The sequence below is a fragment of the Anser brachyrhynchus genome (assembly GCF_964034855.1).
Source record: "Anser brachyrhynchus genome assembly, chromosome: 15".
Lineage (NCBI taxonomy): Eukaryota > Metazoa > Chordata > Aves > Anseriformes > Anatidae > Anser > Anser brachyrhynchus.
The window spans coordinates 9616806-9632943 of record NC_137733.1 but is presented as its reverse complement, the minus strand read 5'-3'; the positions used below and the strand labels follow the sequence as shown (position 1 = coordinate 9632943).

The 16138-nt window shown below is 45.8% G+C and overlaps 1 protein-coding gene across 1 annotated transcript in view; it reads right to left on the bottom strand.

Moving 5' to 3' along the window:
- The window catches only part of LOC308178231 (uncharacterized protein), a 158482-nt gene that overhangs the window by 124804 nt on the left and 17540 nt on the right, over positions 1-16138 (bottom strand). The gene's annotated exons all lie outside the window — the stretch shown is intronic.

Genomic DNA, 16138 nt, shown 5'->3' with positions numbered 1-16138 from the left:
GTAAAACTTTGTGAGATCAAGCTCCTTGCTTCTCCTAAGTAGTAGGACCTTAGATAATTAAAAGCAAGCAGAGAACAGAATAAAGAAAGTGATCAGAAAAGACATATCTCAGATTGAGAAGGGTCAAGGTAAACGTGAAAATTGCCCTGAAGAAAGCTGAGCCAGGTCTTGTGCAGGGCATTGCATTGCAAAAGGCTTGGTGGTCAAATTTGGTTTGTCAGCAATACAAAAAAATGTTTTCAGTCTAATGAAGTCAAAATTAGGAATGAACTAGATATAGTTTTAAAGCTAATGAAACTTCTGTTGGAATGTGTGTGTCAGGGCAGCCCAGTGCCAAAGGCAGGCTTGCAAGGATGCAGGCAAGGCAGGAGGGAGGGGAGCACAGGCAACCCAAGGGGTGTCAGGGCTGAGCCCAGAACCCCTCCAGCCTCCTCCCCGGACTATCGGAGGTGGATGGGGAATGGCACAGGTTTGCTGGGCTGTGCTGAAGCCACCGAGCACTGGCAGGTGTACGAGGTGTGATCTAGGTAATGTCGGACCCGCTCCCCAGTTCCCGCTGCGTGAACAGCTTGCGAACAGGTTTTAAAGGGCAGCAGCAAGGAGAGACAAATCAGTAGGAAAGGGACACTGCTGGAAGGGGTAGTGTTGGGTTTGATGGTGCTTATCAGGGAGTTGTTCCTCCAGGAGGAAGCCGGGGATCCGCCTGTCTCAGTATTTTCATTAACGGCTGCGGCATGCAAAGTACCGATAAAATGCAGAGATTATTAAAAAGGCATTGTACTGCCAGTGGAGGACTGAAGGAAAGGTATTTCATGTAGGAACCGGATGACCTTGAAGATTCAAGTGATAAAAATTGGATGAATTCAATAGTAATAAACACAAGGCTCTCTACTTGTCTGCCTGTAACAATGCATTTGCCATAAAACCTCAGTAGTCAGAAACAACCAAGAACCCAGTTGTGCCAGCTGGGCTTGAATGACAATGAGTCACCAACAGAAAGCAGCTGAAAAATCCCAGGATTTAATCAAAGACATTCTAAAGATACAGCAGAGTATTAATTGCATTTTGCAACTAATACTTACATGGAATATGCATATATATATATATCAATGGATAAATAGCAGTAGCCAGAGAAGAGCTTGATAAAGAACCAGAGCAGGAACAAGAATAAGTGGTTATGGACTTCCCTCAGGTACATTTACCCTTGAAGTCAGAAAATCGTCTCTACCAAAGCAGGGAGGCTTTGCAAAAGCCTGCCCAGAAGTCTGGATTTCCTCCGTGGCTTTAAATGGAGCTCAGTGGGTTCACAAACAGGATGGTGAGACGAAGCCAGCAACAGGATATGTCAAGGACCAGGCATCCTCAGAGCTGGCAGCCCCACACTCCGACCCTTCCCTGAGTCCCTGCACAGCTCAGCAGGTCCCTAAGGGCAGCAGCAGTGGCCCCCAAGCCCATTCCCACCTGGGCTGCTTCAGGGGACACACATCCAGCTCAAGAGGCAGGAAAGCCACTCGCTGCTTGTCAGAGCCACCCCAGCTACGGTGAACTTGGAAGCACACATAGGATGGCACAGACCAGGGCTAACACATTCCCTGTTGAACTAGCACTGACTTCTGTGTCAGCTGCTCAGGTCTTCAGAAACCTCTTTAAACCCACCAGAGGCAAATAAAAAACAGCCTCACTCAGACTTGAACTGTTAAATAATAATCCCACTCTTAGCAGGCTGGGGCTGGATTTGCCAGAGCTGCCTTTCTGACAGCATGCAATTAATCCCTGGGAGCTGCCAGACACAACAAGGGGGTTGAAAGGCTCCAGTCTTTTGTAATAAATAGGCATTGCAAATGAATTTACTATTAGCTGCCACAGTGGACCAAAGCAACATAAATATTTATTGTAATTACAAAAATGTGTTAAAAAAATTAAAGGCTTATGTCTTAGTGCCTCACAGACACTGGAAACCCTGCACCATGCATTTCTCACTCAGCAGCTTCACCATCGAGTCTGCTAGGAGCATGATACTGAATATCACAGGCAGAAGATCAGTACCAAAGGCCTTCAGCTGAGAGTGGCACCTCACACTGTCTGCTGCCAGAGCAAAATGAAGCTGCCACTGACCTGAGGATCTTGCAGCCAGAGAGGAAAGGAGCAGGAGAGGAGTGCCGGTGCATTTTTACTATCTTCATTTTGCAGATCAAGAAGTAAGGCACTGGGAGGAGCGATTGCCTCGCATTCCTCAAGTGAAAGAGCAGCAAAGGGACTCAGTGTCACAGGCCAGTTGGGCCCTGCTGGGTGAAGGCACCAGCAACTCACCACCCTCACAGAAGCAGCTCTGGGCTGAGCTCTCCCAGCTTTGTCCCCCTGGTACAGACAGCACCGACCTTCAGTGTTGCTGTGTTTCTGGGATAAAAAAGCAGACAAGAAGTCCAAACATGAGGTATGCTGCATTCGTGGGGAAAGCCATCAGAGCCTCTGGCTGCCTATCACACAAAACAGGTATTGGGACCACAAAACCACCCAGGGATGCAGCCAAAGCGAGCTGTGTTTTAACAACACTGCTTACAATGGCCTTAGCAAAGATCTTTCCCTGATTTTCTCATTTTCTCCTGTTTTTAAAGGATCGGGGGTAGAGGGGCTGTCCCCTTAATGAAGAAAAAGGGCATGCACTGTGGGGTTTTTCCTCCTTTTTTCAATCTACTTAAGCATTCTGCAAAAAAGCTATGTAACTGAATTGGAGGCAGTTTCAGGGAAGGGATAATCACGCCAGTAACACAGAAGCAGCAGCGGAGGCATCACTCACATTGCCTCCTCTTCCAGCTGTATCACTGGGGGGCTCCACTTCAACAGGAACAACCCAGCCCCAGCTCTGGATCCCCAAGAGGCCCTGCCAAACCAGGGGTGAATGGCATGAAATACACGACTTGTTCCTTGCCACAGAAGAGGACAGCCCCAGTGTCCTAAATGGTTTCACGTCGGGGCAACATGGAAGTTCAGGAAGGCAATGCTGAGAGCAAACCCTAAAGCGTAAAGCACAGAGCCCAGGGGTGCAGAAACAGACCAGAAAATGCTACTATTTTTATTGCAAATTGTAGATATCAGGTGAATCATACCACACCTACATCTTCCTGATCAGTCTCTTTAAAATAGCATCCACTATTTTTTATCGTGAGTTTCAACAGTAGTTGTATGGAAAAAGTTAGCTGAAAGCTGCTTTATAGATCACATCTGACTCAGGTTAGAGAAGTACAAAGTGCAGGTAAACAAGGTGCTACTTGAAGTCTTTTCCTCTGGATAGATCCAGAAAGAAAAGGCATTGCAAGGAGGGCTCAGCACAGCCATGCACGCCGGTACTCAGACAAAAGGTGGGTTTCTCTCCTGGTGCTCCACAAGCCAGCGGTGAGGATACAGCACCATGCCTGAGCACATGAAAACCACCAGTCCCACCATGCTCAACTCAAAATCATCCTACAATCTTACAGCTGCATTTATCCCCAAGGATCTCAGAGACAACTGGCCACAGCTGGCTGGTTAATCAGCAGCCTGCAGGAACAGACACACAGAATAAACAGATTTTCATTTAAGCCAATATTGCACTGGTGTGACCTTTTCCAAGAGTGCATATGTGTAAACTCCAGCAATCAACAGCACTACAGCTCAGCAGCTGCATGGGGGAAGGCTCGTGCCTGATAATTCACCTCTCCAAGGCAAACCTTGCAGACGCTGAGATGGGAGCAGTGCTTTGTGCCTGCGCGCACTGAGAGGGTGGTAGTGCTCATGGGGTGAAGATAAGGATACACATCTGCAGAATAGCTGAAGGAGAGACCTGCTTAACATGCAGAACCATCACGCTCAACACAAGCAATTGCTCCAGTGATTCAGAGTGGAGAATGAATAGGCAGGGGATGAAATTTACAGTTTAATTAAACTACTAGGAATTATCAAGAATGGGGGGAAATCAGGGAAATGGCACAGGGGAATCCACAGGCAGTGGCCATTTTGCTAAACTGTCTGCTAATACAGGAGTATATGAGTATTAATAAAAAAATCAAAATCCCCGAAAACATTAGTTGGGTCTCTGGGAGGGAGAAGCCCAGGAAGCAGACAAGAACGAGGCTGCCGTGGCGCAGAGCAGCAGGAATGCTGGCGTTCCTCTGGGTCGAACAGAGGAATTCTACCAGACCCCTGCAGAGCTGAAGGGCAACACGGGCAGAGAAGGAGCTCCCCTTCAGGCTGTCTCACCACACAAGGGCACGGCTGATCTACAGCATGGCAATGGTGACCTGCAACAGGACCACAGCCCCAGAAAGGTCTTTCTGCAATCGCAGCCCCAACAATTGCTACAGCTGAAGAAAAACAAGTTTTTACCAGACTGGGAGGATGGAGCATCAAAGCAGCTCTCCAAAATCAGACATGGAAAGCATCCTGCTCTGGGTTGCAGGGGGAAAGGAATGGCCAGGAAGGAATGGTGGAGAGAGGAGTTTGAAGTCTCCTAAAAAGGGATAGGATAAAAGCACAGCAGGACAAGGCAGCATCACACATGAACAGCACACCCTAGCCCATATCAGACAGCCTCAACCAGCTCAACTTTCCTTCCAATGAAGGAGAGAACTTCGCTGTGTCCACACAGGGCCTGGAGACATCTCAGCAGCTTCCCTCCCTCCACCAGCTGAGCTCTGCAAGCCACCGGGGTGCTCCTGTGCTCAGCAGGGCACCGCCTCTTATGAGCTCCATGGGCACCACTGAGGCAGTTACCTAGGCTAACACAGTTTGGTAGCTATAGCAATGAATGAGTTGAAGGATCAATAGGTGTAATTGCAATGAATAAAACTGCTGGAGTTAGCCAGACACTACTAGGATTGGAGCCTGGGAGCTGCTGTTCTTTTTGCTGCTCAGCAAAGCAGTTGTCCTGCTCATCCATTGATTGCATCTTTATTCTGACTTCCATCATTTACTTCCTTTCTGCCTGAAAGGGCCCATGCTCCCCACAGCCTGGGTATACACAGCTGTAGCAAGTCTCCAGTTTGGACAACGGTCACACCACCCACTACACCTACTATCAAATTAATATCCTTGCACAATTCAAGGCATCAAGCCCTTGTTTGACAGGGCTTCCCAGAGCTACCTTGGGACCCCTGCTCTCTGTTCAGCCCTGTGCTCCTTCCACTTTGCCAGTTCACATTCTCCAGCTCTGCCCCTGCAAAGGGGCACCTGTGCTTGCTCTGCTCCCTGCATCCCACCCCAGCCCTGGCCAAAGCCCCTGGTCCATTCTGGGCTGGCAAGGGCCCAAGACCTTTAACAGATGTGCCAAAAAGCTGGCACCCTGCAGAAGAGCAGATATATTAAAACACCTCACCAGGAGCTCTGGAAAGAGCCATACAGGCAGTACCCAGCCCACACAGCCAGGGTCCTTCACTACCTGAGCAGCCCCTTTTCAGCACCACAGAGCCTTGTTGTGGTCCTCCCGTGCTCCACATCCATTTGGAGCAGCAGCACAAAGCCATCGAGAGACATTTCTGCTTCTCACTAGGAAAACCTGCAAACCTGCCCCACCATGGAATGATGTGGACATCCCACCATGGACTCACAGGACACAGAAGCAGTTTCTTACCCATATTTTCACAGCATTTAGTTCATCTCTTTTACTAACTGTAAAAAGAAAATCTGAACTGAAACATATGCTGAAAGGAAAATGTTTGGGCCAAGCAGCCATACATCTTCCAGAAAAGTCGGAGGGGGAGATTTGCCAAAAGAGGCTCTGCTGTTCTCCAGGCCAGAGGAAACCTCAGGAAGGGGCAGCAAGGGATAACTGGATCCCTAAAGACAGGGCAACTGGTGCTTGTTTGGTAACCACCCCACAGCTGCCAGACGGGGCAAGTGCTGTGACACACCAAGCTGGCGCACTGCAAGGTATCCCCAGAGCAGGGGCCTGCCACAGCCTGCTGGGTGCAGGCAGTGGCAGCAATGGCAATTAATCACTGATGCTAATGTACATTAAAAAATAAGCCATTTACCATTCACGTGTCTCTGCACTGGTTTTCCTCTTGAGCTTTGTAAAGCACAAGGGAGAAGTTACCAAATAGACCTCCCTGCTTTTCTCTTTTAAAGCTGTTTGTCATCATTTTCCCCGTCTGCTAAAACCTTGGGTAGATGTATGAGGACAAGTTATTTCTCTCAGCAGTGAGCCACCCCTCGTTGTGTCCACTTAGAGAGCTTTGGCTTACACTGAAGAGAGAAAGCCTCAGGTGGCAGGAGACCCAGCCCACCAGCACCCCTTCGTGCCTCCCTTCAGCAACATGGGACCTGCTTGTGGACCCAGGACCAGGTTTCTGAGCACAAAGCAGCCACCAGGCTCTGCTCCCCTCAGAGTCTGCACACCGCTGGTAACCAAAGTGCTACACAAAGACAAGCCCCGCACAAGATGCACTTGCTTTCAGATCCTAATGTAAACCAGGAACTCTTGGCATTTTCCCTCAAAACAAGTCTTACAGACATGGGAACAGCAGTGGAAGGTTTGATCTGCACCATGTGGCCACAGATTGTCATAAAAAAAACAAACCACCACCCCCAAACCAGGCAAGATTCCCTCCTCTCGGCTTTAGACAGGGTAGAAATGCTGCTGGCTCAAAGATTTGCCTTTAAACCTCAATGTGATGGCACTTCACTACCAAAACCATTCCCAAAACTAATTGTGAAGTGAAATTGCTTCTCCAGCCCCACTCATGCTTGGGTGCCTCTAAGAAATCAGTCACAAGTAATGGCTTGACTAAGGGACAGCTGGAGAATTTTAATACTTTTTTTTATGACAAAAAGTGTATATAAAAACTTCACATAATTGATTGTCTCCCCATCTCTCCTTTATAGGAGAGGTTTATAAGGCTCCAAGAGCACAGACTGTACGCATGCTCCGGTCCTAAACCCACCAGAGCTTTCAGTTCGTGCAGACTGAAAAAGCTATTTTTGGAACCACACAGACCCTCATAACCTACAAAACTACATGGGTCCAGACCTGCTCTGTCTCCAGGTGCTCCGTGGACGTGACCCTCAAGCACAAACACCCAGGACCCACCCAGGAGCTGCTGCCATCAGCACCCTGAGGAGGTGACCACAGCCTCCATTTTGTGTCCATTGTGCTGAACAACAGACATCGACACAAGGCCTTGCAGGAGGAAGCTTAGGCATGCCATCCCTTACCATACCCATTCCCTGTGTTACCTGTGTTCACACCAATTATTTTAACACCTTCTAACATTCAGGCTTCCATGCTTTCAAGGTAGCCAGGGCTGAACTGAACTATAACTACAAAAATACCTTTTTCCATTTCTGAATTGGATACATTCAGGTGAAAAACTCCCTTCCAAAGATGGAATTGCAAATTATGCTTGGGAAAAAAAAAATTCCTGCTTCCCTCTTAACTTTACAGTGTGTGATACCAGGTTTTAAAGCTTTAGGTGTTCCAAGTGAAAATATTAACTACCAGATGGATTCAACAAAACTCATCTTCATATCCTCACAAGAGATTGAACATTGACAATTTACATTGCATGTGTTTTCTAGTAATTTCCTGGAACTTGGCTGGTTTGCACCCTACGTGCATCCTGCCCCCAGGGCCGTGGTTCCCTGCCCAGGCTGCCAGGCATCCTTCTCCCCACATGAGCCACCACCTCCCCACAGCCAGAGCAGGACCACAACGCGCTCCCTCCGCAGCCATTTCCCTAACACATCTGTGGTCTACAAAGAGGAACACAGCCCCGTGTCTTGGTAGTCATTTATCACAGTGGGTATTAGGTAAGAATTTAAAAGCTGCATTTTCCTTACAGAAGGTATTCTGACCTTTTCCTCCAAGTCAGTTGGATATTTAGTGCTCCCAGCCTTACATGGAGCCACACAAGCCTTCTGCAGCCAGCCATTCAACTGCCTCAACACGAACCTCAGGGGCCATGAGAATTTGGCAGCCTCAAGCAGTTCTCGCATTATGGGTGAAGCAGGTGGAGAAATGGATTTTGCTTTTAGTTCTTAACACACCACAGCAGCCTCTCTTGGTTTGTGCGCCACCACCCAGACCCTGCCTCCCAGGAAAGCCATTTTGTGCACCTGCAAGTCTTGTCTCCTCAGTCAACACTAGCACATCCCCACCTGCCACGGGATGCTCATTGATGAAGTTTGTGATGCAGTTCAAACAGGCAGGGGCTCAAAAATGTAAGTTGCTAATTTCCTGTCAACTCTCAGCTAAGCAATGAATGATCAGGAGAAGCAGCTCATCTGGATCAGCCCTTCCAGTCACAGACTCTCTCTTTGCCAAAACATCTGCCATCCCTAAACCCAATGTTTCCTTCACATAACTAAACAGGAACTGAAAGCTGAATTAGTACAAAATCAAAGAACATGCTCATGCCTGAAGGTGCACTAATGCTTTGTGAATATAGTTTGCCACAACCTGTGCCCAGTGCTGAGGTTTCACTGCCCAGGTGGGACTCTCAGCAGGGACAGAGATCTGCTTCAAGACTTAGGGTTAGGACAGATGCTTGCTTTTCATACCTGGTTACTCCTGAGCAGCACTGACACCACATTTTATAGATTTATAAATGCTTTGAGAACTGATCTGATGTAGAAAACTGCCATAAGGATTACTGCAAACAGATGATCCACCATTAAGACACCTCTTTTAAGCAAAGGCCTGATTCCCAGAAGAGCCCTGCCTTTGACCAGGAGGCCACAAAACACATACAGGCCCTGTATGCAGACCAGTTGTGCTAAAGTCGGTGTGATCTGACAGTGCTGTACCAGACTGAATGTGCCTCCATCAATACTAAACAAAATACTAAAAATACAGCACGGTGTCTGGTCACTTGGGTCAAATTTCTATGGGAAATACAATCAAGACTGTAGCTTAACTGTAGAAGTTATCTTTTTTTTTTCCTCCAATGGTTTAAAGATTTAGGAAGAATTTGCATATTTCCAAGGAACGTGTGCCAACATCCAGGTCAGCAATTTAGGTCACACTGGCCTTGTTATGCCGCTGTCTTCTGATCTGAAGTGAGCAGCTGGCACCAGAGGACGGGGCCTTAATACACAGCAAAAGCAGGTCAGGCACGGGGAGAGGCCAACTTTGTGCTAAGCTTTTTGCACTGAACACATGTGAAAGATGAGTATGAAAACACTCAGAGAAGCTACAAATGGACTGGAGGTTACTGACTGAAAATGGAGCCAGGGCTATAAAATCCTGGAGACCAGGACAGGGTGCACTTTTCCAAGATGGCTATTAACACATGGATACGAGTTTATCTCAAAACCCCTGGAGGAGAACAACCTTGCAAGTCCAGAGCCAACAAACATGATATTCAAGCACAAAAATAAGGTCTACAATTGCTCACTATCTTAAAGCACATCCAAGGCTTATAAGGAAAGCCAAGGAGACTAACTGCAGTTTTAACAATTTAATAGGGTAATTTTAAATTCTCATACATTAGAAAGGAGCACCTGAGATTTATTACATATCAAGAGCAGCGAGCATACTGTGTCCCACTCTGCAGGTGCAACCCTGCCAGAAGTGACAATGGTAAAAATCACCAGTGAACCAGGAAGACCAGTCACTCTTTGGGGACCAGCTATTATCAAAAAACAGGTAAGTATTTAATTCCAACTTGTACTTAAAAAAAACACATTTCTGGGGACAACAAAATGCCCAATTCCAAGAACACTTCACCGTCATTATACCATGCAGACAACTCACCTGGAGAAAAGCCACTTTCTGCAGCAAGTTTGGCAGGTGCCAGTAACTGGAGCAAAGTGTCTGCATGGAAGATGAGGAGGAATAACACATACAAAAGGTGCCAGTGAGGGAATTTAGGTTACTAAACAGCTCCTCCCAGTTTTGCCACTGAGTTCTCATGCAGCCCTGAACACCTCCCTCGAGTTCCCTCCCTCAGCTCTCAGAGGAAGCTGATCTCACCAGAAGCCTTTTAGGACACTATGATTTTCTTTGCATACTCAAGCATTTCACTTCTGCGAGATAAGTACCATAGACAAGAGAAAGATGCAGGAAATTATGCCAAATTACATCTCTTGATCAGTGAATTTGCTTCCTGGCTTCTCAGGGTCTTTAAGGCACTCCAGTGTTGTTGCTTATCACTGACATTCCTGACAGTGATTTCCATGCAGATTTCCCCACAAGTTATAATATTTTGATGACCTGCCTATAGAGCAGAGTCTGCTTCCCAACATGGGAACTCATTGACTGACTGCTGATGAGATAGATTTTGTTATTTCAAAATCAATTCTACAGGTATTTAAACACAAGTGCTAGAAATTCCTCTGCCCGATAAAATAGTCTTATTTTTCAATACATTCTGTTGCCTGTGTGAGACTACCATGAGGCTATTATTTGGAGATAAATACCTTGGTGATGTGCAAAGCCTGCTGAAATGAACCTGATCTTTCCCAATATGTAAATAACCTAAAATGAAAGTGACAGACTTGCAGTTTAAGTGCTCAGGAGTTACAGCAGTAGGAGAAGCAGATATGTGAAGGTCAGACCAGCTCAGAGAGGTCAGCACGGTGTTTCCCACCAGACCTGGCACCTCACCAGCTCTTGGGGCACAGAATCTTCTAACCACACGTAAGCAGAAGTTACAGTGACTCCACTATCCTCAGCATAGCCACAGTCAGAGCAGACATCCTCCCACATCTGCATTTTCTAGCTACCTAGCATATGCAGAAGCTTCCTGCTACACTTCAGATACGTACACATGCACACCAAAGAGTTGTGATGCCAAGTGCACTGTCAGTGACTGCTACACTAATGAAATCCAACATGAGACAGTTACACTGCAGATCTGATCCTTCCACACGGCTGCTGGAGCTGAGTGCTCCAGATGGTACTTCTGGCACAGATTTATTCTGTTTGCCAGGGCCACCCCAGAAAACACTATGCCAGCATTGAGTTAATAAAACTAGCTGCTAGGCATGAAGGGTTAACAGTTCATCTAGAAAAATTAATTTATTCTCAAAACCCATTCTGTTGTCACTTACCAAGAGGAAAAAAGTTAAGCACTGTAAAATGGGCAGCAATAATTGCATTTCCTTAAGGACACGTCTGGCAGGAGGTTGCTATCTGTTTCACGAAGTACGTGACCATGATACTGTCATTTTGACAGCATCAATGTGTGTAGCCATTAATCTTAGAAGTTTAAAACCCATAAATCTGTTAAACCTACTGTCATTGATTAGGAATTACATTACTGCAACACACAGAAGCCTTTTAATTTTTTTTCCTCCAAAATGAATAAACAGGTCTGTTCAGTTTATCTTTTCTTATTAGTGATAAAGGGCAAAGCTGTTTCATGGCTATGCATCATTGTTTTGGAACAAAATCATACCTAAGAAGCTTGGGAGAGGGTGGAACGAGGAGGAAAAACAGGCTTCCAGAGTTGTAATGTAGCCTCACTACTTACCTTCTTTTCTCAAGAGTATCACCAAGACAGAATTTGTTAAGCCTTGAATCTCTCAAATTTGGTTGATAGGGACCCAGCGAATAATCCAGTCGGCCTCCTCATGCAAGGAAGATAAGCATATCTGTTGTGTTAGATCTTTATTTGCTTGCCAATTTTTTTTTAATGCTCCTAGCTATTGGAAGTATTCCAGATTGATCAAGTTAGCAAGTGAAACGACCTTCCAAGACCACGTAGATAATTACTTCTCATTACAATAATGACTCAATAATTCACAGAAATGACTGGGAAATCCACTGCCTTTGACTGAATTTTGACATCTGGGTGCCATTAAAACGCAAAAACAGATGTGAACCTCAGCATACAAATAATTCCATTAAGGTCAGACTGATGTGCTGATAGCTCCACACACAAGTGTTCTCCTGGAGAGCCCTGACTCCACCTTCACTACAAAACTCCCCAGGATTTGGTGCGATCAGGTCACCACATCAACTTAGAGTATTTGACAAGCAGGGGGAGAATGAGAGAAGCATACCAAGGTCTTTTTGATAATCAACTGTAGAATTGGGAACTACTGTCCAGATTTAACCATCTGTTCATTTTATTGGGTGGGGAGGTGCATATAAGAGAAAGCCTCTGAGAATAAGGGCTCGTTAACAAGAGTTTTCTGGATGCTGTTTTTAAGAACAGGCAGTGGAAAACAAAGGGGAAAGCAAGCACCCACAGTTACATTCCCAAAGAAAACCAGTGTTCCAGGTGCATTCTAGCAGTTCCTGCAGGAAACAAAGTACTAAAGGACTGAAATTTGGTTTTGCCTCTTCTTTCTGCACTGGTCTTCTATTGCAGTGCTCATCTTTCTTTTCTCCTTGTTTTAAGCAATGGTTAAACTCAACCAGCTCAGCAGAGTTTGGATGCAAGGACTGCTTTGGGTACTAATTAAATATAGCATATGTTCTCTTAGTAGTTGTTTACAGCTGGAAGATCAAATGGTTTTCTGAGACTTTGATCTTGATGCCTCTCCTTGAAAAAACACAGACAAGTTCAATGGACCTTCGCTGCAACTTCTAAGTGATGTTGTTGATTGGATGCAGTTCCCATTAATAGACCTGTATATCTTCAAGATGAGGAAACTAAGTCAGCTTTTCCACTCTGTATAGGAATATACTAACAATTAAGCTAAAATTGAATGGAAAGTCAGGGTACAATTCCCCAAAATGCAGCTTTGGAGCAGAAGTTAACCCAGCAGCCATTCAGTGGCTCATCCAAACCACAGGAGAGTTCAGTGATGCACTGAGGTGGGCTTCATCCTGTCCCTGCTCTGACACTCTGGCTGAGCTGGGAAAGGACTGACCACACCATCATTCCCACAACCACCCCAAAATGCAATAGCTCTTTTTATAAAAATAGAAAAAGACATCTTGCATAGGAACTCTTATTGACACAAATGGGTCTTATGTAAGATTTTCGTAGTGGTTTTATATGGTTAACTTCAGGAAGATTTTCCTGACATTCTGCCTAAGCTCTTGCTCTCAGGACACAGTGCAGGTTGTGTAACTTAAATAGTCCCCAGGACGCAGACCAGCCAAAGAAAGCTATGGGAGACTGACAACAGTCAACAATTTAATTTGCCTGAGGGCTGGAAAGTCAGAGAGTAGTACAAGATCCTCTGAACACCAAGTGGCCTTAATAAATAGCCCCCTTCAGAATCATTACAGCTGAATCTTGCTTTTCACTGTATTACACAGACACTAGGAGTCACTTAGGAGCTCGCCAGCTCTCAAATTGGCCAACAAACCAAAGTCAATCCAATTGGAATTGGGATAGAAGCATTTGCTAGAGTGAAGCGGACCATGAGAGATCAATAATATAGATCCTGGGACAAGTGAAAATTACAGTGTCTGCAGGAGGAAATAAATGAGAAAAAAGTCCCAAATCAATTATTGCCAGGTGCCAGAATCTGGGCGGGGTAAGAGGGGGGGGGGACAAAGTAAGACCAGGAATAACAAAAGAGTAGCCATGTATGTATGAAACAAGTAGACATGAGAAAAATATGTATTTACTGTTTACATTCAGAAGACCAACTCCCATTCCAGTCACACCACTCCTTTCATGGCTGTATCTGTGTGTAGAGAGGACACATGCATTTGATTCAAAGGGAACATGGGAAAAAACATGGTAAAAAATGGGAAGGCTCATTTCTGAAAATGCACCTTTCCAAAGAGCACAGACTGAGTAATACCTGAGCAATCATCACAGGGCTTGGAAGAGAAACACTACTCCCCTTGTTGAGAGGCAAGTTCAGATGCTAAGCACAGGATTTGATAACCCTTTCCCTGCAAAGAGAGACAGGTAAAAGCAGAAAGCTACTCTTAATCACCTACTAGCCAGTGGTGGAAACAGTATGCCAAAGGATGGAGTTTTTCATACAGTTCAATACAGTGACCCTTACAAAAACAGAAGACGAGTAAAAATTGCAACTCCATGCTGAGGTCAAAGATTTTCAGCAATATCCAAACCCATGTTCAAGATAACCCCTTAATCACAGCTATGATCTATAATGCATGGGGTGGTATCACATGAAGTCAAATACTGTGAAACAGGGACTTCTGGAGGAACATTTGTTCCAATTGAACAGGTTCCCGCTATTGCACAGACCTTAAATAGCAGCAGCATCTGCTTTCCTGCAGAGGCTGAAGAGTCACTGTGCTTTGGGCTTTAAGCATGTCAGTCGGGTACAGGGACATGTTAACAGCTGACACATGTTAAGTATGTGCAGCAGCAGCCTGGTAGACCTCTCCCAGCCAAACTCATACTGCAAGTTGGCCTTTACATGCCTTATCTCACATTCCTGTCTGTCAGAAATGTATTTTAGTTTTGAGGATACATGCTGATTTCTGTTCTGTGAAATACATACTACCATGGATTTGAATCTACAGGATCAAATTCCAGTAGCCTGCTTTCCAAATCACCTGATGGTGCCACGATTCAGACATGGGGAGAAGAGGGAAGGCTAATTCCATTTTGAGCGCTGTTCAGTTCACGCCCCAGAATAATTACGTATTTTATGGCTTATAGCTATGGGTTCAGCTGTTTTCTGTAGGTACCACCTCAGAGGGATCTACCTCCTGAGACACCACAACAATCAAGGGGTTTCATTTGCTCTCTCCACATGCTATAGCTAAACTTACTGAAGCAATAGGAGATCTTCTCAAGGACTGCAAAACAATTCAGAAAGGACTCTGATGAACTAATGCTCTGCCAATGACTAGAACCCTGCATTCCAGAGTTTCTCCATTTGTGCATTAGCCAACTGCTAAAGACAATTCCTCTGAAGTCCAGATTGCCAAGGACCCCAGCATTAGCAAGGCAGGGACAAATCCTGCCATCTTACCAGAGCCAGATTTTCAATAATTGCAACTTCAAGAAATCCCATGGACAATCTCTCCCAATTCAGAGAATTCCCACATCCCCCACCATCCCCCACCATCTGTCAAATTCATCTTCGCAGAATCGTTCTGAGTACAAATTACATGCCAGCAGCCATGAGCTGGCAGAGCCTGCACTGCACACACTGCACTCCTTGTATTTCCTTGTACATTAGCTGAGGCAACAGGATTGATGGATGCTTTCCCTGCACCAGATATGATTTCCATGCACCAGGCACATGTTTAGCAAGCTTTCTGGCAATGCCTATTCATCAGCAGCAGTATTAGTGCAGAGACAAGTGTCCTTCTTCAAACATATTGAAACCATGCCGATGTCAGCAAGACTGCATGGCTTCATCCGCAGCCATTTGTTGAGCTCTTCATTTCATTTACGTGAAGTTCAAAAGATCCAGCATTTTAGTATACTAACAGGATTTATCGTAGCATAAAGTTGCCTCTATAAAAAATGTAATAAAAGTTAAACCTAATGAATGTCTGAAATAAGAGTACCAACTAGTAAGTCAGAGGATTCCTCTGCCAGGACAATGCAGACTCACACAAGAATCTGCTCTAACATGCAGTGCATAGCAAGGAAACCCCCAAAGCCCCCCTGGGCCCCTCAGTTTAAGCAGACGACATGCTGACATGCTGATAGAAGCCAGCCTAAGCATTTCAGCCCCAAGACAAGTAAGGGAGGATGCTTGATATGACAGGACAGCCTGCCTTTAACCCTTGCCCAGTACAGCCCATCCTTTCGTCTGAGAGAGGTTTGCCAAGCAGCAGAGGAGAGCACGAGTGCAAGCAGCTCATATTTAGGACCGTAACCTGTATGCAGCATCTGTTGCTCAGGATAACTGCCATGTGAGAGGGTCAGAGTTCCCAACCTCGCTGCTCCCTGGCTTAGCCCAGGTCCATATCCAACTCTCCATGCCCTGGGGCCACTCCACACTCTGAGGCACAGCCAGCCAGGTAGGAAGCCAGCACCCAAACCCAGACTCCTGAATCACAGCTCTGCCTTCAACTCCATGTCAATGGGTAGAGAGATGCAGGGACAAACAGCAAGTGTACCACTTCATCTTTGATAATAGGGATTTAAAACAACTTTCCTGTGCATCTCTGACAAAACTCCCTCTCCAAACACCAAACCTGAATGCCTCAAGCCCAGGGCTCCTCCCTACAGATGCATAGCCCATCCTGGGGGTCCCTCTGCCAGCAGCCTGCAGCACGTGCTTCACCATGACACGTTCCGCTTTAATCCTGACTTATGCT